Below are 20,421 nucleotides of genomic sequence, written 5' to 3'. Positions count from 1 at the left end.
GCCACCTGGTGGTTACTTGCATGATAGCAGCCCCACCCTCCACTGTGCTCACTTCCTCACCCACCACTTAAGACAGAGAGAGAATTTCTTTTGGGGGGCGCACTCCTGAAGTTCCCCGGGCCAGGGATCAAACCTGCACCTTAGCAGGACCTGAGCCGCAGCAGTGACAAAGCCAGATCCCTAACCTGCTGAGCTGCCAGGGAACTCCCCGTACTGAGAATTTATCAGAACCTTTTTATCTGCATCAAATTTGTACTGAAATCTCTCCTATTACACCTACTAATTTTAGCATGAAAAAAAGGTGGACATATAGTTGAGTGGGCCTAAGCCAGAAGTGTGAATTTAGAAATATTCTTCATTCATAACCCTTCCAAGCTATTCCAATCTTATGCCGGGGACACTGACAGAGATTGAATTGATCACATCTCTTAAAATGTGTGCATGCCTTCTCTCTTTTCCTCTTTCTCTCTCTGGAATTACATTTCCCTAGTTCTCAGGCACCAGCCACTCAGTTAAAAAGTAAACTTCAGGGAGAATTTCTGTCGTGGCTCAGTGGTAGCAAAACTGACTAATATCTACAAGGATGTAGGTTCCATCCCTGACCCCACTCAGTGGGTTAAGGATTCCGTGGTGCTGTGAACTGTGGTGTAGGTCAGAGACGTGGCTCAGATCTGGCATTGCTGTGGCTGTGGCATAGGCCAGCAGCTGCAGCTCTGATTCGACCCCAGCCTGGGGAACTTCCATATGCTGCAGGTGTTGCCCTAAAAAGAAGAAAAAGGTGGGGGGGGGGGAGAAGTTAACTGCAGCATAGACAGATGTGGGGACCGAGCTAGTAAGTGACTGAGCCAGGCTGAAGTCTCAGGCTCCTGTGATTCAGGCATTTAATGAAGGTTTATTGCATTTCTCCTCGGTGGGAGGCCCTGTGCTAAGCTCCTTGGTGAGTCAGAACACCACCTAGGCCTCTACCTTCAAAAGACTGAGAGCCTTGTGGGGGAGACAGACATCTATTAACTAATGATGCAAAAAAAGCAAAGCTGCAACTGTGGAAAGTCTTACAAGCAGAGTTATTTCCAGAGCCAGAGTTTTCGAGTCTGACTCTTAGAGGCTTTAAGGACTGAAAAGATTATGACCTCTTCCAAAACCAATTTAGAATAAAAACGCAAAGGGTAGGGAGTTTCCTGATAGCCTAGTGCTTAAGGATGTGTTGTCACATCTGTGGCTTGGGTTCGATCCCTAGCCAGGGAACTTCCATGTGCTGTGAGTGCAGGAAAAAAAAGCAAGTGTAGAGAAATCTCCAAAGAGTCTTATCGTTCCCATGGTGACTTCTTTGAAATTAGCATCTTAGGAAAACTGAGGAGTGACCGTGTTTTACAAAATCCTGAAATATAAAATGCATACTTAGTCTGCCTCTTGGGGAATCCAGGACTGGATACCTATATAACAGGAGTTTGTCCCAGTTGAGGAAATCAGGAAAGACCTCCCTGAGAAAAGGGTAACTGCTCTGAGAGCTTCAAAATGAGAAGGGAGCTGGGAGGAAAGACTGGCAAGCACTGGGCAGAGCATGTGCCAAGGTCCTGTGGCAGCCCAAAGCTTCAGAAAGCCAAGGCCAAAAGGAGGCAGGTGAGGCTGGAACAGAAGATAATGGGGACCTTGTTCCAAGAGAAGGCGAGGAGCCAGGACACATAAGATTTTGTGGGCAACCTTGAGGCATTTTGTCTTTATCCTCCAAGCAATGGAAAGCTGTCAGAGGATTTAAATGAGCAGGTCATGGTGACAAGATCCAGTTGGTTTACTCCAGCTGGGTGTGGAAAATGGATACGAAGGAGGACAAGAGCTCACTGAGGAGATATCTGTGCCCATGGAAGATAATAGGAGCTCTGAGTAAGAACATCGTCCAAATGGAGAGAAGCAAATAGATGATGGGCTATTTGGGGTCAGGTGCAGGTCTAAGGATAAGGGTGCCTCTTAGATTACTCACTTGCTGGAACTAAATGAAAAGGAGTGTCATTCATGGGAACAGGATGTGGCAGAGAGCAGCAAGTGAACCCCCGCATCCACTCTCCTCTTCTTCCTTTAGTGGGTGCAGAGAGGCCTAGTAGGGGCCCCCTCAGGTCTCCTCCAGCCCCTCTACCTTTGGCTCCAGCTCCGCTGGGCTCTGAGGCCCCTCACCGCTGGCCCAGACCCCACCTCCTCACCTCCAGTGCTGGGGCTTCCTGTTGAATTGGGTGCGCTTGTCTCTGCATGCAAAGTCAGAAAAACAAAAGGGTGAGTGCATCACATGCACCCGCCCTACCACTGGGGGACCAACTTTTGACCAATGGAAGACAGGAGCCAGCGGAAATTTTCTTCCTGCATTTTTCCCCCCCGAGGGCTGGTCCTCAAGGGAGGTTTACACAACTTGGAGAAGTAGCCCAAGTTCATATTATGCATCCTCCTCATCTTAAAACTCTCTCCTTCCTGCCTCGCTCCCTTTGTTAGTTACTCTTACGCCCTGGGATTTTGTTCCCTAATAAAACAAGAGCACCGGCGTTCCCGTCATGGCTCATCGGTTAACGAACCTGACTGGCATCCATGAGGATGCAAGTTCGATCCCTGGCCTCACTCGGTGGATTAAGGATCCAACATTGCCATGAGCTGTGGTATAGGTCTCAGATGCGGCTCAGATCCCTGGTGTAGGCTGGCGACTACAGCTCCAATTGGACCCCTAGCCTGGGAACCTCCATATGCCTAGGGTGCAGCCCTAAAAAGAGAGAAAGACCAAAAAATAATTAATTAAGTAATTATTAACAGCACAGAGGTCCCCTGCCTCAGACTCTTCTCTGAGAGGAAGCCCAGTCTAGGCCATAATATAGCCCCCACATTGTAACTGGGGACACCGCTGCAGGACTGGCAATGGGGGATGCTCAGCCCCCTCATGGCAGAGCCCTCCCCAACTGCAGGCTCACAGCCAGTGCACAGGATGTGAGGAGAAGGGATGGGCTATTTCTGGGTCATGTCCTTCTGAAAGGAAATTCCTTGCTGTTCACTTCCTTCCGTTTCCTGCTCCTTGGGCTGGGACATGGGCATCGGACAGGTAAGCCAGCTTTGACCCCATGAATGAAGACAACATCGGAAAGGAATGGCAGAGCCACTGGATACCTCGTGGAGGAGGACTTGGGGCAGAATGCCAACTCGGGGAGTCAGTGTAGGAGCATGGATTCTTTGATATGGCTATTGATTAACATTTGTGGTAGGCAAGGCCAATGGGAGAAAACCACATCTTTCTGGACCCACATTGGTACCCCCCATCTTTAAGGGATAAAAACTCCTATAGGACAATAGAGAGCGGGGGCTCTTCTCCCGCTCGCAGCAGCTCTGGGAACTATTTGCTTTCCTGTTATAAAGACTTTGCTCGCTTGCTGCCTGTGTGTTTGCAGAGTTCATTCTTTGACTGTGTGAATAAGATCCCAGATTCCGGTAGCATCTTTCTGGCATCAGGCTGGATTACCCATCTGTCCTTCCATCTCACACCTTAGCCTGTACCATCGCCAACAGATAGAGAATTGTAGGACAAGACCAGGTCTGGGGAAAACCCATGAGTCCATTTTCAGACCTTTTATGTTGGAAGAGCCTTGGAGAAATCCAAATGAAATGGCCATTGATCTGTCAGATGTGAGTCTGGAATACGAAAGGTAAGCCTAGACTGAAAACAGAAGTTTGGAAAGTATCCCCCTCTCATGTCTAAATGTGTCTGAGGTGGTCTAGGAAGAGGGTGGATTGTGAGAAGAGAAGACAGCCTGTGGCAGGCAGCTTCTAAGGCGGACCAGTATAATCCCCACCTCCCAGTATTTATACCCTGGGCAACACTCCTTGAACGTGGGCTGGACCTGGTAACTTGCTTCTAAAACCTAGAGTGTGGTTGGAGTTCCCACTGTGGCTCAGCAGTAACGAACCTGACTAGTATCCATGAGGATGCAGGTTCAATCCCTGGCCTCGCTCAGTGGTTCAAGAATCTGGCATTGCTGTGAGCTGTGGTGTAGGTCGAGGATAGGGCTCAGATCCCAAGAGCTGTGGTGCAGGCTGGCAGCGGCAGCTCTGATTCAACCCGAGTCTGGGAACTTCCATATGCCACGGGTGTGGCCCTAAAAAGACAAAAACAAGAAAAAATAGAGTATGGTAGGAGTTCCCTGGTGGTTCAGCAGATTGAGGATCAGGTGTTGTCACTGCTGTGGCTCAGGTCACTGCTGTGGTTTGGGTTCAATCCCTGGCTGGGGAACGTCTGCATGCCATGGGCACAGCCAAAAAAAAAATGGAGTATGATAAAAGTGATAGGATGTCACTTCCAAGATGAGATAACAAAGACTGGTTTCCATCTCAGGTGCCCTCTCTCTCAGTCACTCGCTCTGAGGGACCTCAACTGGCATGATGTAAGCTGCCTGCCCTATGGACAGACCCACGTGGCAAGGACTTGAAGGAGGCCTCTCGCTCTCAGGAGACAGAAGCTCTCAGTCCTACATCCTGGGAAGAAATGAATCCTGCCTGTAACCACATGGAGGAGATTGAAAGCAGATTCGACAGTCTCGGTCGAGTGTTCAGGTGACGACACGGCCCCAGCCAACATCTTAACTGCAGCTTTATGAGACTCTAGCCCAGAGGCACTCAGTTAAGTGAGAACCAGATTCCTGACCCAGAGAAACAGAGGTAATAAAGGCTTGTCGTTCTAAGCTGCTAAGTTTAAGGGTCCTTTGTTTCTCAGCAGTGGATAACGAAGGCAGAGCCGATGGCAGAGCCTTGAGTATCCGTCTGCTTTGATGGCTGGCAGAGGGGAGAGAGTCTGCAAAGGAGGCAAAGAACCAGCAGTCCCAGGCCCTGGAGGCCGTCCAAGTGGGTGCCCAGAAACAGGATCCAGGAGCAGACAGTTCAATGAGACGGGAACAGCCAACAATGGTGGGATGCTGCCGACGGATCAAATGAGATCAGAGAACCTTGACCTTGAGATGACCTTGAGATGTGGAAGTCACTGGTGACCTTAGGATATAAGCTGTTCTTTCAGGACAAATGGGCCTGGAAAACCTGCTTAGTGTCACTGAGGAGAAAGCTGGAAAGGAAGAAATAGAGAGCGTTTACTAGGACTTGGGCAGTGACAGCAAAAAGAAATAGAACAGCAGTGGGAGCAAGGTAGAATTTTTTTTTCTTTATCGGCAAAGATTTGAGCTTGTAAAAAGCCAGTAGGGACTTGCAGGATGACAGGATGAGGACTTCCACCTGCTCCCCAGGACACAAGCTTAACTAGTGAAAATTATTAAACCCAACCGTTTAGTCTTTCGAAGTTGTCCTAAGGGAGTAGAGTAACTGAAGCAACATTTATTCAAGAACTAAATCTCAGTGAGGACAGTAAGCGTCTGTGAAATTTGGGGCCCTGCTCCCTTCCTCCCTCCCGCCTCCCTCCACATCTCCACCTGCTCCAATCTGAGCTGGTGTGGTTTAAAAAGAAAAAAAATAGGCCTTCCTCTTTCCTAAGTTCCCACTCAAGGGATAAAGTATTTCAATGGGTAAGGTAAGCCACTACAATTTCTCATTTCCCAAAACTCCGAGCTGCAGAGGCTAAACTCCTGGTTAAAGCCACCAAGATATCAGGGGCTCACTTCTTTCACCTGGTCCTCACTCAGAGATCAGAGGCTCAACCCCAGGCACAGCAGGCCAAGTACATGGGGGACCTGATTGCCGTCACCCCAGTTCAGTTGCAGAGTGGCAGCTCCGTGCTAAGGGAGGAAAGCTGAGAAGACTCAAGGCTACCATCTTCACTAAGTGCCCTGCTCATAAATCAGAGATCACTCTGAAAAAGCAGGCCATTGTCCCTGCCCCCAGCTCTGAAGAAAGTATTCAGAGATTTTGCCCAGGAGGAAAAGCAGTTAGTAAGAATGAGAGTTCTGGAGTTCCCTGGTGGCTCAGCAGGTTAAGGATCTTGCATTGTCGCCGCTGTGGCTCTGGTTACTGCTATGGTGCAGATTCGATCCCTGGCCTTCTGCATGCCTTGAGTAGAGCCAAAAAATAAATAAGAGAGCTATATAAAGAAAGATAGGATTAGCATATATATCAATGGATTAGAATACAGCCCCCACAAATAAACTCACATTTATGGTCAATTGATTTTTTGGCAAGAATACCAAGACAATTCAATGGGGAAAGAAAAATTTTTCAACAAAGGGTGCTAGGACTCCCAAATACCCATCAAGTAAAATGTGGCATAGCCATACAATGGAATATTACTTGGCAATAAAAAAAGAATAAAGCAGTGGGAGTTCCCTGGTGGCTCAGTGAGTTAAAGACCTGGCATTGTCACTGCTGTGGCTCTGGTTACTGCTCTGGCACAGGTTTGATCCCTGGCATGGTTACTTCTTTGTGCCAGGGGAGCGGCCAAAAACAAACAAAAAAAAAGTGATACATGGTACAACATGAAAGCATTATGCTAAGTGAAAGAAGTCAGTAACAAAGAATCACAAGCTGGATGAGTCCATTAATTTAAAGTATCCAAAATAGACACATCTATATTTTAGTGGTTGCCTAAGGCTGTGGAGAAAGGGTGGTAAGAAGGGGAATATTTGCTAGTGGGTATCAGAGTTTTTTCAGGGTGATGAAATTGTTAAAATTAAAAGTAGGGCTGGTTGAATAACTCTGAAAATACTAAGAACCACTGAACTGTACACTCACATAGGTGAATTGTGCAGTCTGTGAATTCTAGCTCCCAAAAACTGTTGTTGTTAAGATAAAAGTCAACAGAAAAGATCCCGTTGAGAGAAAGTAAAATAGATGAAGGCCAAAAGGGATAAAAGTTAAAGGAGGAAGGGCCCCAAAGCAGAGGTGGAGGGAGTAGCCTCAGGTGGAAGGACAGAGACCGCTTCTTCAGCGCTGGGATGGATGCGGATGTTGGGACTTTAGATTTGGATTTGAGAAGACGGCCGCTCTCATCTGATGGATGAACCGGAAGACAGGGCTCTGGAGGGAACAGAAAGGGTGTGAAGTGGTCGTGGACAGTAGGAGGAGGATTGCTGGAAACACTGCAGCCGACTTGCCCTCCAACTCACCCCGTTCCTGCTTGTCTGCCTCTGGTCCTCCCGTGCGTGATACATGAAGGGCAGAAGCATCTATTAGCAGATGGGGGGAAATGATGACCAGGCCAAGGAGAAAGAGGCAAACGTATTCAAATGTGGGAAGCGGTGATGGGGGAGGAGCCCAAAATAGAGGAGAAAGTCAGGCAAAGCAGAGCAGAGGGAAACACTAGCTGCCTGGACTTCTCTGAACCAGGGCTCAGGCACACAGGCTGGCTTGTACTATGCACAGGGTCCTGTGCTTAAATGGTTCCTTGCCTGGTTTACCGCTGGGCTGTCCCTGTCTTGAAATTCCTAATAATTTTTGAGCCAGGGCTCCACATTTTCACTTTGTAATGGGCCCCTCAAATTATCCTACCCCATAAAGAAAACTCACCCAGGAGTTCTCACTGTGGCTCCGTGGATTAAGGACCAATGTTGTCTCTGTGAGGATACGAGTTCGATCCCTGGCCTTGCTCAGTGGATTAAGGATCTGGCATTCCTGCAAGCTGCAGCATAAGTCGCAGATGCAGCTCAGATCCAGCATTGCTGTGGCTATGGTATAGGCTGGCACCTGCAGCTTCAATTGGACCCTTAGCCTGGGAACTTCCATATGCAGCAAGTGCAGCTGTGAAAAAGGAAAAGGGGGAGTTCCCAGTGTGGCACAGCGGAAACAAATCCGTCCAGGAACCATGAGGCTTCGGGTTCGATCCCTGGCCTCACTCAGTGGGTTAAGGATCCGGCGTTACCATGAGCTGGTGTAGGTCACAGATGCAGCTCAGAACCTGTATTGCTGTGGCTGTGGCATAGGCTAGCAGCTATAGCTCCAATTGGACCCCTAGCCCGGGAAACTCCATATGCCATGCATGTGGCCCTAAAATAAAATAAAATAAAATAAAAATAAAATAAAAATTTTAAAAAGAAGAAAAAAAAAAAAGAAGAAGAAGAAGAAAGAAAAGAAAAAAAAATTCACCTATCCAGATCATGGCCAAGAATAGCTACACAAGCAGAAATAGCTTCTTTACAGCTGGGCGAAAAATGACAAAGCTCAAATTTAGATTAAACCCAGATCGTCTATCTCCCCGCTATCTCCCCATCTGCCCATGTGAGTAAGTCGGCTTTTTTACTCTCACTTTGCACAGAGTTTCCGTGAGGAACTGCAGTAACTTGTGCTGTTCAGAAACATGGACTGGCTCTCCCTGGGAAGGGAGGTCGTGTTTCTCCACCCCACTGGCATCTGGCTCGGTCAGAGGATTTGCTTTAGAAAAGGGAATGTATCACTTCGAAGCAGAAGACCCAGCACGTGGTTTAGCAGGTTTCACTTTTCTGCTGTTGCTATATCCCAGATCTAGGCCATCCCAAAAGCTGATCCTGGCGTGAAAGTGGCATGAGGTAATGGTGCCGGGGACCTGTGAGGTGAGTTTGTTGCTGTACACCGCTGGAATTCTAAGCTTATTTGTTACTGCAACACAGTCTCACTTATCCAGACCAATACAGAACGGCCTCTGTTTTCCAGGACCACATCAACTTAAAATCAGCCAATTGGAGTTCTCCTTGTGGCCCAGCGGGTTAAGAACCCAACATGGTGTCCATGAGGATGCAGGTTTGATCCCCAGCCTCGCTCAGTGGGTTAAGGATCTGGCATTGCTACCAGCTGCAGTGTAGGTCACAGATGCAGCTCAGATCCCATGGTGCCATGGCTGTGGCTGTGGCTTAGGCTTGCAGCTGCAGCTCCAATTCAACCCGTCACCTGGGAACCTCCACAGGGCTCAGGTGCCGCCTGAAAAAGAAAAATAAATAAATAAAATAAAATCAGCCAATGATGAGATCCTAGAGGGCTTTTCTCTAACCTCTAGAATCTGACTTGACACATAAGTATTTGCTGAATTCATAGGAGGGGACTCCTATGTCCTCCATGTAATGTCCAAACACCTTTGTATTCAGAACCCTCCACCATCAGTCTTTACAGCTTTATCTCCCACTCCCCTCAAGCAACTGATTTGCTCACCTCCCCACACTTTTCATTTTTCATTCATTCATTCATTCATTCATTCTTTTACCCAATATATTCTGTGCCTAGTCTTTCACAGGAATTGTGCTGGATGCAGAAATGTTTATATGCTGTCCCTGCCCTGCTGATTCTCAGAGTCCCCAGACCTTGGTCATGCCATTTCTCTCTGCCAAGAGCATCATTCTGACCCCTTTCTGCTTATTTAAGCTGCTAACCATTCTTCCAGACACAACATAAACCCCACCTCCTTCTGCCAACCTGCTCATCACCCCACCCCCAAAGCCCCACCCCCGTCCCCCTACCCCTTACTCCGAAGCACCCTCCCCTCTCTCAACTCCTACCCCAGTCAAGTTCTTCCAAATCATTTGGCAATTAATTACATCTTGCCTGATGGCCTCTCTCCTACCATGTTTTGAAGGGCTATTTAAATCTCATTATTAAAAGATTTATGCTTTTTGTCTTACATCCTTAAACAGGCACCTAGAAGCAGCACATTGCTTCCCGCAGACAATTAAAGTTAAGCCTTACTTATCATGTAAGTCTTAAGCTCAAACAACTTTTGACCTAGAAAAACGGCAATTTCCTATGGTTCAGCCTAGTAGTTCTACCATGAAAAGTAATCTGTTGGCTCTGGAGGTCTCTGGGGGAGAACGCGCACAACCTGTCCTCACTGGGGTCCTCTTTCGCTGCCTCTTGTGTCTGAAACCTCCAAATCCGAGCGAGCACTTACAACAGCCCCCCCCCCCGAGATTTCGGGTAAGTATTCAGGGAGAGAATTGTTTCTGGGATGTCAGCTTCTTTCAACCTCCTGATCAAGTCCTTCCCTCTCATCCTACACTAGGAATGTTTCCAAGAAAGATCCAGCAGAAAGACAAGAGAAAACCATAAATAGGGAAAGTGATATGTGCAGGGCATCTGTGGTTGGCCAGGCAATTGTGCCAGTGTGTACTCATGTGCGTTTTCTCCTCCCCAACGACCTTCAAAGGTGAGTGTCTTGGAGTTCCCTTGTGGCTCAGAGGGTTAAGGATCCAGCATTGTCCCTGCTGTGGTGTGGGTTCGAGCCCTGGCCCGGAAATTTGGGTCCACTGCTGTGGCACATGTTCCATCCCTGGGCAGGGAACAGGTTCCCATCCTGGCCTTGGGTGTCAGCCAAAACAGAGCCAAGGTGGGGAGTTCCCCATCGTAGCACAGCGGAAACAAATCTGACTAGGAACCATGAGGTTGCAGTTCGATCCCTGGCCTCACTCAGTGGGTTAACGATCCCGCATTGTGGTGAGATGTGGTGTAGGTCGCAAACGCGGCTGAGGTCTAGTGTGGCTGTGGTGTAGGCCAGCAGCTGTAGCTTCAATTAGACCCCTCACCTGGAAACCTCCATATGCGGCAGGTGTGGCCCTAAAAAGCAAAAAAAAAAAAAAAAAAGCCAAGCTCAAGATCACTCAGCAGCAAGCACTAGCGTCCCCTTGTCTGTGCCATCCGTGCAGCCCGTCTAACTGGCATTCTCTGAGAGTACTTTCTAGGTTGCAAGCATCTTGCTGACCCCTTGGAATCATCTGCTCAGTGGGTATGGTCCCCATCTCGCAGACGCAGAACCAGGCCCCCCAAGACTTTGAGCCTCTCCTCTCCCATCACGCAGGGACGGGGGACAGAGAGCTTCTTCCACGGGGCACGCCAGTCAGCCTAGTGGATTTGGCACAGCCGAGCTGGCAGCCACGATGCCCCTGCCGGGAGGCTGAATAATCAGAAGCAGTGCAGCCAGAGCTTTAACCACTATCATTTTAAAGATTATTATTCACAGTTATTTCAGCTAATTAAGCCTTGAGCGCCAGCCAGCTTGGCTTCCAGATCAGAGAGGTGATGCGGGAGTTTCAACTCGCTTCCCCTTTGCTCTTGTGGGGAAAGCAGAGCTCATACCTGGTGGCCTGTAAGGACCAGGGACCGGGCGGGGCCCACGGGTGGGGAGGGGAGGTGGCAGAGCAGGAAGGGTGCTCAACCTCCCCCCCCACCTCCTATCAGGGAAACACAAGGTCCAGCCCCTGCCTCTGAAAATCCCCTGACAGTTGTCATCTCCCAGGAGTGGACAGCCTGTCCTCTCTGGGGCCAGCAGGGAAGAGTCAGGACAGGCTTGAAGTCTGGGGTGAAGGTTAGGAGCAGTGATTTAGAGTCCCAACAACCTGGCTTAGCAGCTAGAGAATTTGGAGAATCACATTTCTCATCTACATTTAGAAATTTCTCATCTACATTTAGAAATTTAGCTTTAGCACAGAAATCAGGAGGCGGGATAGCTTTGTGCTGAGTCGGTCCAGCAATGTAGCCGTGAGCCACAAGAAGCTGTTTTAAGTTTAATTTTACTTAATTAAAATAGATGAGGAGTTCCCCTTGTGGCACAGCAGAAATAAATCCGACTAGGAACCATGAGGTTGCCGGTTCGATCCCTGGCCTCACTCAGTGGGTTAAGGATCCGGACATGAAAACTCAAGCAGTTTGACACCAGCCTTTGTCCCCAGGGCCTCTGTCTTTCTCCCCACTCTCTTCCTCTATTGTCTCTGTCCCAGGAGAGGAGAGTGAGGTTGTCTCTCCCAGCTTCAGGGGTGGTAGGAGGGACATAGGAGGTAAAGCATCTAGGAGCCCTCTGTAGGCATGTGGCAATGACCTGTGGCCCAGGCACCTTTCTGTGCCTGTCACTGTCACCTGTATTAGTCTGCTCAGGCTGCCATAATCAATTCCACAGCCTGCATGGCTTAAACTACAGAAATGTGTTTTCTCAGTTTGGGAAGCCAGAAGTCCAAGATCAAGGTGTCCCAAGGGCTGGTTCCTTCTTAGCACTGTGAGAGAAGGGTCTGTTTCAGGTCTCTCTCCTTGGCTTGGAGATGCCCGTTTTCTCCCTGTGTCTTTTTTTTTTTTTTTTTTTTTTTTTTTTTTTTTTTTTTTGCCTCTCCTGTGGCCTGCAGGCCAGGGATCAAACCTATACCACAGCAGTGACAACAGCAGATCCTTAACCTGCTGCGCCACCTGGAAACTCCATCCCTGAGTCTCTTGGTCTTCCCTCCACAGATAGAAATATCCCGACGTCCTCTTCTTGTTAGGACACCAGCCATACTGCATTAAGACCCATCCTAATGACCTCATGTTAATTAATTGCCTCCCGAAAGACCCTGTCTCCAAATACAGCCACGTTCTGAGGTCCTGGGAGGTAGGACTTTAACATATGCATTTAGGAGTGAGAGGCACAGTTCAGCCGAGACCACACCCTATCTCTGTCCTCACTACCCCACCCAGGTCTTAAGATCCTGGAGGAGCCTATGCGAACTTGGTTCTGGGGGCAGAGCTGCAGGGAGCAAATGAAGAGGGAGGAAGCTTCAGAGAAGGAAAGAGAAAATTCTGGGAAACCAAATAACAGTGCACATCACACTTGATGATGATCAGGATGGAACTAAGGGGAAGGAAAATGTTATTTACTGACCGTCTTCTCTGCGCTGGGCCTTTGACACGTCATCTCATGCAATCCCCTCAACAAGACTGCAAAGGGAATATTCCTATCCCATTTTGTAGATAAAGATAATGATACTCAGGGTGAGTTTATTTTATTTATTTGTTTTGTCCTTTTAGGGCTGCACCCACAGCATATGGAGGTTCCCAGGCTAGGGGTCGAATCAGAGCTGAAGCTGCTGGCCTATGCTGCTGGCCTAGCAACACCAAATCCGAAGCGCATCTGCAACCTACACCATAGCTCATGGCAACACTGGATCCTTAACCCACTGAGCAAGGCCAGGGATCGAACCTGTGTCCTCATGGATACTAGTCAGATTCGTCTTGCTGCACACCACGACAAGAACTCCTCAGGGTTATTTTTTAAAAAACATCTTGGATGAGAAAGCCATGGAGTTAAAGATCACAGGCCCCAACTTAGTTCAATGGCCAAATAATTTGTTCTATTTCTTTGGTTACCTTGCTCCTTCCCACATGGAACCTGCACAGATGCTGTTTCCATCTGCCAAGAACACTTCCTCATGTTCTCACACCATGTGTCCTAGTTAATTCCTGCTCCTCCTCCAACTATGAGCTCCAGCATCTCCTCTTCAGAGACTTCTCCCCTGGATCCCGAAGCCAAGTTCTTTGGTTATTTGTTCTCCTAGCACCATGATCCTCCTGCCCCCATCGATTATCTGAGACGTCTGGTGCCCCTGTTTCCACAGGACTCTCAGCTCCTTGAGGGACCTGTTTGTAAATAACTGTGTATTCCCATCACCTAGCACAGTGTACGACGCATGGCAGATACTCAATCGATACCTATTGGAATGAATGAATATCACCTCCTCTCAACAGCCTTAATGAACACTCTGGCTGTCAGCCAGAGACCCCTGGACTGTGGTGCACTGGGCTAGAGCGTCCTGCATCCAGCCCCCTCTGAGACCCAGGCTTCCTTTCTCCAATTAGTTCCTATGACAGTTTTTATTTCATCTCGGAACATCTTAATACTGGGCTATTCTAGTTAGGTTTGTCACTCGCTTTAGACCATGAGTCTTTGAAAAGAACACCCAGGTCCTATTCCCTTTGTATGCCAGGATCCCAGCTTATAAACTGCTGCAGAGAAAGTAATCCATTGTGAGTTGAGAGGAAGGGTGGAGAGTGGAAATGCATTCTGGTGGTGAGATTTCTCCCACCTAATGGTGTTCAGAGAGCCAGATGTGTTTTTTTGGAGAGCCAGTGGATCAATCAGGACCCTCGAATCTCTGAAAAACTCAGTCACCCTTCAGGTATGGTTGGATCCAGGAGCTCACACACATGGCATCAGGATATGATTTCTGTCCTTCTCTCAACACTGCTTTGCTGTGTTAGCCCTGTACTCACTAGCTTCCAAAAGCTCCAGGCCCCATATCTTCTTCACTGTGAGTCCAGTGAAAAGAGAGAGAGATTTTATTCCCAAACAGTTCAAACAAAAGTTCAGAAATTGAATCCCATTTGACCAATTCGGTCACATGTCTACCCTGAACCAACTACAGTGGCCTAGAAGAACTGATGCTGGGATTAGTCAAGCCCTGGTCATTTGTCCAACTCTGGAGCTGGAGTCAGCTCTGCTGAACCTATGGGTTTAGAGCTGGCTTGGTAAGCAGGAGACAGGGCAATAGATGCTGGGCAGAAAAGACCCACCATATTCACTCTGACTGCTATTTACAGGTCAGCTCCTAACACTCCTGTGAGGCTACTGCAGAGGGTGGTACTTCCCATTCTCCCTGGCTCTGAGATGTAACTTCAGCAAAGCTCTGCCTGGCTTCCCACCATCCTGCTCTCCTCACACCAGCTCAGAAACCTATTGGGCTGTCAGCCAGAGACCCCTGGACTGTGGTGCACTGGGCTAGAGCGTCCCGCATCCAGCCCCACCAAGCTCTTCACACAGGAGAGGACTTGCCCCAGGAGAGGCACTTAACCTCCATGCTCTTTTCTTGTTGCTGACCTTCCTACCAAGGCGTCATTGGTCTTGGCTCCCTTCATGACTTTATTTTTTCTAGCTCCCCCATTAAGGAGGCAGCAGAACCGTAAAAGGGTTTCTCCAATAACCCCAGTATTTCAGGCTTTATCTCCCTGTGGGTTAAAGACACCCTTGCAAGAGTCAGAGAATGATTTTTTTTTTAATTTTGTTTAGATTGTTGCATCTATGATGGATGCATGGATGCATGGATGCATGGTACGCAGGCTGGATGAATCAATCCTAGGTGCCTTCAGAACAGCCTATCTCTGTGTCTTTTCTTATTGACCATCTTCAGCTCCAGATTGTTATCAGAATGGAACAGAATTTTCTTTGTCCTGACATCAGTGGACATTCCTCCGTTGTCACAATGACCATATGTGGCACTTACCCTACTTGAGGCACTTAGCTAAGCACTCATTCGATCTTCACCACAACTCCACGGGCCAATCTCGATGCTGATAGTGTCTGAAATGTACAGTTAAGGAAACCAAGACTTAGTGCAGTTGTCCCAGGCACACAGCCAGTCAATGGCAGAAGCCAGGACTCAACGCATGTGACTTTAACCACTGTGTTAGAGAGTCCTGTGCGCAGGGAACCTCAGCTCCAGCCACACCAGTTTTCTCATCCTCCCTTTGATACGGCGTATCTTACTCATGCTGCTCTGCCTGGAGGAAGGTCTTCCATCCTCCCCTCCAGTTACACTGATAATAGGAAATATATTTGTTGGGGCCAAATATATTAAGGCTACATCACTTAACAATTAGTCCAAGAGTTCCCATTGTGGGCACAGCAGAAACAAATCTGACTATTATCCATGGGGATGTGTGTTTGATCCCAGGCCTCGCTCAGTGGGTTAAGGATAGGGCATTGCCGTGAGCTATGGTGTATGTCACAGATGCTGCTCAGATCCTGCATTGCTGTGGTTGTGGCATAGGCTGGCAGCTGCAGCTCTGCTTAGACCCCTAGCCTGGGAACTTCCATATAAGGGTGCGGCCCCAAAAAGAAAAAAAAAAATTAGTCACCACATTACAGTAGTTTATCAAAGATTTCTTTCTTGGAGTTCCCTTGTGGTTCAGTGGGTTAAGGATCTTGCCTTGCCACTGCTGTGGCCCCAGTCGCTGCTGGGTTGTGGGTTCAACCTGTGGCCTGGGAGCGTCCACATGCCACAGGTGCAGCCAATAAAGGGAAAAAAAAAAAAAGACTTCTTTCTTATAGATGACCTCCAGCAGAGAAAAAAAGAGATGGACGGGGAAACACTGGCTTTAACTGCCTCAGCCTGGAAGGAACCCATGTCATTTCTGCTTACATTTCATTAGCCCCAATCAAGCAGTATACAGACATTCAGTGAACACATCCTGCCTCTGCCCCCAAGAACCACACGGCTCCTGCCAAGGGCAGGTAAAAGGTCAAGGGCCTGCCAGCTCAGCCCATCAGTGCAGAGGGAGAAGGGGGCTGAGGGCCAAAGGACCAAGATCTGGGCTGGTGGTTGGGAAGTGGGGAAAAATGGGTGGGATTCAGGGATTAACCGAGTGTCACAAGCTCCAAACTCCAATGTTTGGGTGGTGCCCCGTTTCTATTGTCTTGACTATTTCTCCAAAGAAGTGAGCCAACACTGAACTTCTTGGCTAAGACTCGGAACTCTTATTATCTAGGTTTTGGGGGCTGCTAATTACAGGATCTGACCCGAATTAAGGGAACAATGTAATAGGAATAACAATTCCTGACTTTTTAAACTTCAGAGTTTACAAATCATTCTCACAGCCATAATCTTATTTGACCCTTACAATAGCCCCATGACGTAGATATGTTATCTCCATTGTCCGGTAAGGAAATGCAGAGAAAGATGTTGTCATGGACCAAAATCACACAAAACCTTAGCAGGCTAGCGTAGTCCTCGGTGCCAGTTTTCTGAACCCAGGCTCAGAGATTCTCGTGCAGCTCAACTCTTCCCATGCAAATTTCTATGGAAAGTGACAACATGAAAATGAACTTCAGCCGGATTTGGATTCAAAAGCTTGGGTGCTCTGGGTATTCAAGAAGGAGGAATTTCTTTTTTTTCTTCCCCTTTTTAGGGCTGCACTCAGGACTTATGGACGTTCACAGGCTAGGATGTTCTTGGGTCGAATTGGAGCTACAGCTGCCGGCCTATGCCACAACCACAGCAATGCCAGATCCAAGCCGCGTCTGCACCTACACCACAGCTCACAGCAATGCCAGATCCTTAACCCGATGAGCAAGGCCAGGGATCGAGCCTGCATCTTCATGGATCCTAGTGGGGTTTGTTAACTGCTGAGCCATGAAGGGAACTCCCAAGAAGGAGGAACTATAACATGCGGGTGTCGAAGGTAGACAAGCTGGGTTGAATCCCAGCCCTGCCACCTGCAATCTGGGTGGGGTTGGCAAGTTCTCTCTGTGCCCACTTCCTTCATTTGCTATTTTTTAGTATTAGTTTTCTTTCTTATTACAGTTGATTTATAATGTTGTGCCCCCATCTGCTAGATAGCAAAGTGATCCAGTCATATATACACATACATTTTTTTTTCTCATACCATCTTCCATCATGTTCTATCCCAAGAGATTGGATCCAGTTCCCTGTGCAGTACAGTAGGACTTCATTGCTTATCCAATCTAAATGTTATTGTTTGCATCTGCTAACCCCAAACTCCCAGTCCATCCCACTACCTCTCCATCTGCCTTGGCAACCACAGGTTTGTTCTCTATGTCTGTGAGTCTGTTTCTGTTTTGTAAATAGGTTCATCTGTGCCATATTTTAGATTCCACCTATAAGCGATATCATATGGCATATGTCTTTTTCTTTCTGACTTACTTTGCTTAGAATGAGAATCTCTAGTTGCACCCATGTTGCTGCATGGTATTATTTCATTCTTTTTTTACGGCTGAGTAGCATTGCATTGTATATATATGTACCACATCTTAATCCATTCATCTGGAATTCCCTTCCTGGCTCAGTGGAAACAAATCTGACTGGCATCCATGAGGACATGGGTTCAATCCCTGGCCTCGCTCAGTGGGTTAAGGATCCATTGTTGCCCAGAGCTGTGATGTAGGTCACAGATGCAGTTCAGATCCTGGGTTGCTGTGGCTGCGGCGTAGGCCAGTGGCTACAGCTGCAATTTGACCCCTAGCCTGGGAACCTCCATATGCCACGGGTAAAAAAGGACAAAAAAAAAAAAAAATCCACTCCTCTGTCGATGGACATTGATGCTGCTTGCATGTTTTGGTGATTGTGACTAGTGCTGCTATGAACATATGGGTGTATGTGTCTTTTTGAATTGTAGTTTTGTCCAAACAGATGCCCAGGAGTGGAACTGCTGGATCATATGGTAGTTCTATATTTAGTTTTCTGAGGAACCTCCACACTGTTTTCCACAGTGGTTGTACCAATTTATATTCCCACCAGCACTCACTTCCCTCATTCGGAAAACAAGAATGAACTGTGCCTCACCAGAAGGATGTGGTGGGGACTTAATGAGATAAGGAATATAAAATGCTGAGCACAATGCCTGGTTCAATGTGAGATGATGCTACCGAGATCCCTTCTTAGAGACAAAACACGGCCCCATCTCTTCCTTCCTCCCCAGGGCATGACGGTGCCTCACTACTTTGCTTTCTTGGCTTCAGTCAGGGAACAATCTGACCCCCAACTGTCCTTAAGGGCAGCTGCCTGCAAGAAAGGACTATTCTTTTGTTTGTTTTGGGGTATTTTTGGTTTTTTGCTTTTTAGAGCTGCATCCATTGCATACGGTTCCCAGGCTAGGGGTCAAATCGGAGCTACAACTACCAGCCTACGCGCCACAGCCACAGCCACAGCAATGGCAAATCTGAGCCACGTCTTCAACCTACACCAGAGCTCACAGCAACGCCGGATCCTTAACCCACTGAGGAGGTCAGGGATTGAACCTGCAACTTTATGGTTACTAGTCGGATTCCTTTCCACTGCGCCACAACGGGAACTCCTGTTTCATTTTTTTTTATTGAAGTATAATTGATGTAAAATATTGTGATGATTTCTGCTATAACAGCAAAGTGATCGAGTTATACATATAGATACACTCCTTTTTCTTTTTATGTTCTTTTCCATTATGGTTTATCGTAGGACATCGACTATAGTTCTCTGTGTTGTACAGTAGGACCTTGCTGTCTATCCCTATTTTGTCTTTGTTTAAACCATTTTATTAAGAGTTCCCTGGTGGCTCAGTGGGTTAAGGATCTGGTGTTGTCACTGCTGTAGCTCGAGTTGCTGCTGTGGTGCAGGTTTGATCCCTGGCCAGGAAATTTTGCATGCCTCAGGACCCCACCCAAAATAAATAAATAAAAAATAAGCCACTTTATTGAGGTATGAGTGGTGCACAAAATATTGTACATATTGAATGTATACGACTTGTTGCCTTAGGATACACCATGAGATCATCACCATCATCTCTGCTAGTCCATAAATACATCCATCACCTCCAAAAGTTTCCTCCTGTCCTATTATTGCAGTGTGTGTGATAAGAAAACTTAACATAAGATCTACCCTCTCAGCAAATTTTTAAGTATGAATACAGTATTATTAACTATGCTAAACAGTAGCTCTCTAGAACTTAATTATTAATCTTGTATAACCTAAACCTTGTACCCCTTGATTAACACCTCCCCGTTTCCCCCTCCCCACCAGTCCCTACCCACCACCATTCTGCTCTCTGCTTCTATGAGTTTGATCTGGTTTTCTTTTTATGGCCACACCAGCAGCATATGGAAGTTCTCAGGCTAGGGGTTGAATCTGAGCTACAGCTGCCGGCTTATACCACAGCCACAGCAACACCAAATCTGAACCTCATCTGCGACTTATGCTGCAGCCCATGGCAACACCAGATCTTTGACGCACTGAGAGAGGCCAGGGATTGAACCCACATCCTGCAGGCACTATGGTGGGTTCTTAACCCACTCAGCCACAATGGGATTCCTAGATCCTTTGTATGAATGATACTATATAGCGTTGTCCTTCTGGGACAGCTTATTTCACTTAGCATCATATCCCACTGGTTTATCCACGATGTTGCACATGGCAGGATTTCGTTATTTTTTACAGTGAATAACACTCCGTTGTCTGTGTATACCACGTCTTCTTTATCCTTTCATCCATCGATGGACATTTAAGCCATATCTCAGCTACTGTGAGCAAAGCTGCAATGAACATGGCAATGCAGATATCTCTTCAACGTCTTGATTTCGATTCCTTTGGCAATGCTGAATCCTAGAGTAGTTCTCTTTTTAATTTTTTTGAGGAACCTCCACACGGTTCTCTTGGCTTGAGGATCAGCACTGGCCATGGCCCCCATCCCTGGGTCGCCATCTCAGTTTTGCTGCCACCTAGGGGCCGTTTCATGCCATGCCAGGGTTACTCTCAAAGCATTCCTTTTAGGACCGGGGTTCTCAAAAAAAAAGCAGGAGGTGGAGGAAAGAGGAAAGCACATCTAACTCTGGGGAGAGGAGGCTTCTGAAGTTTGAAAGAGTCCCACAGGTGCACGGGTGCCTCCACTCTACACCACTTGCGACCCGCTGATTTAGGCAAAGCTCAAGAAAAGAAAAATGACCCTTGGCCATTTCCATTGGCTGGCATGGCTTAGATGGGGAGAACAGTCTTTGGTTGACCACACTCTGGGCCTTTTCCTGCCCATCGCCTGAAGGTATCTAAGTTGCTGAGCCAGAGAAGAAAAAAGGGTTTCTTTGCAATAAATAATGAAACATATACCAATCTAATAAATGTCAGCGAAGAAATAAAGAGAGAAAGAAGAGAGAGAAAGAAGAAAGAAAGAAAGAAGAAAGAAAGAGAGAAAGAGAGAAAGAAAGAAAGAAAAAAGAAAGAAAGAAAG

The sequence above is a fragment of the Sus scrofa genome, unplaced genomic scaffold, assembly GCF_000003025.6.
Source record: "Sus scrofa isolate TJ Tabasco breed Duroc unplaced genomic scaffold, Sscrofa11.1 Contig414, whole genome shotgun sequence".
Taxonomy (NCBI): Eukaryota; Metazoa; Chordata; class Mammalia; order Artiodactyla; family Suidae; genus Sus; species Sus scrofa.
This window is presented reverse-complemented; position numbering follows the sequence as displayed.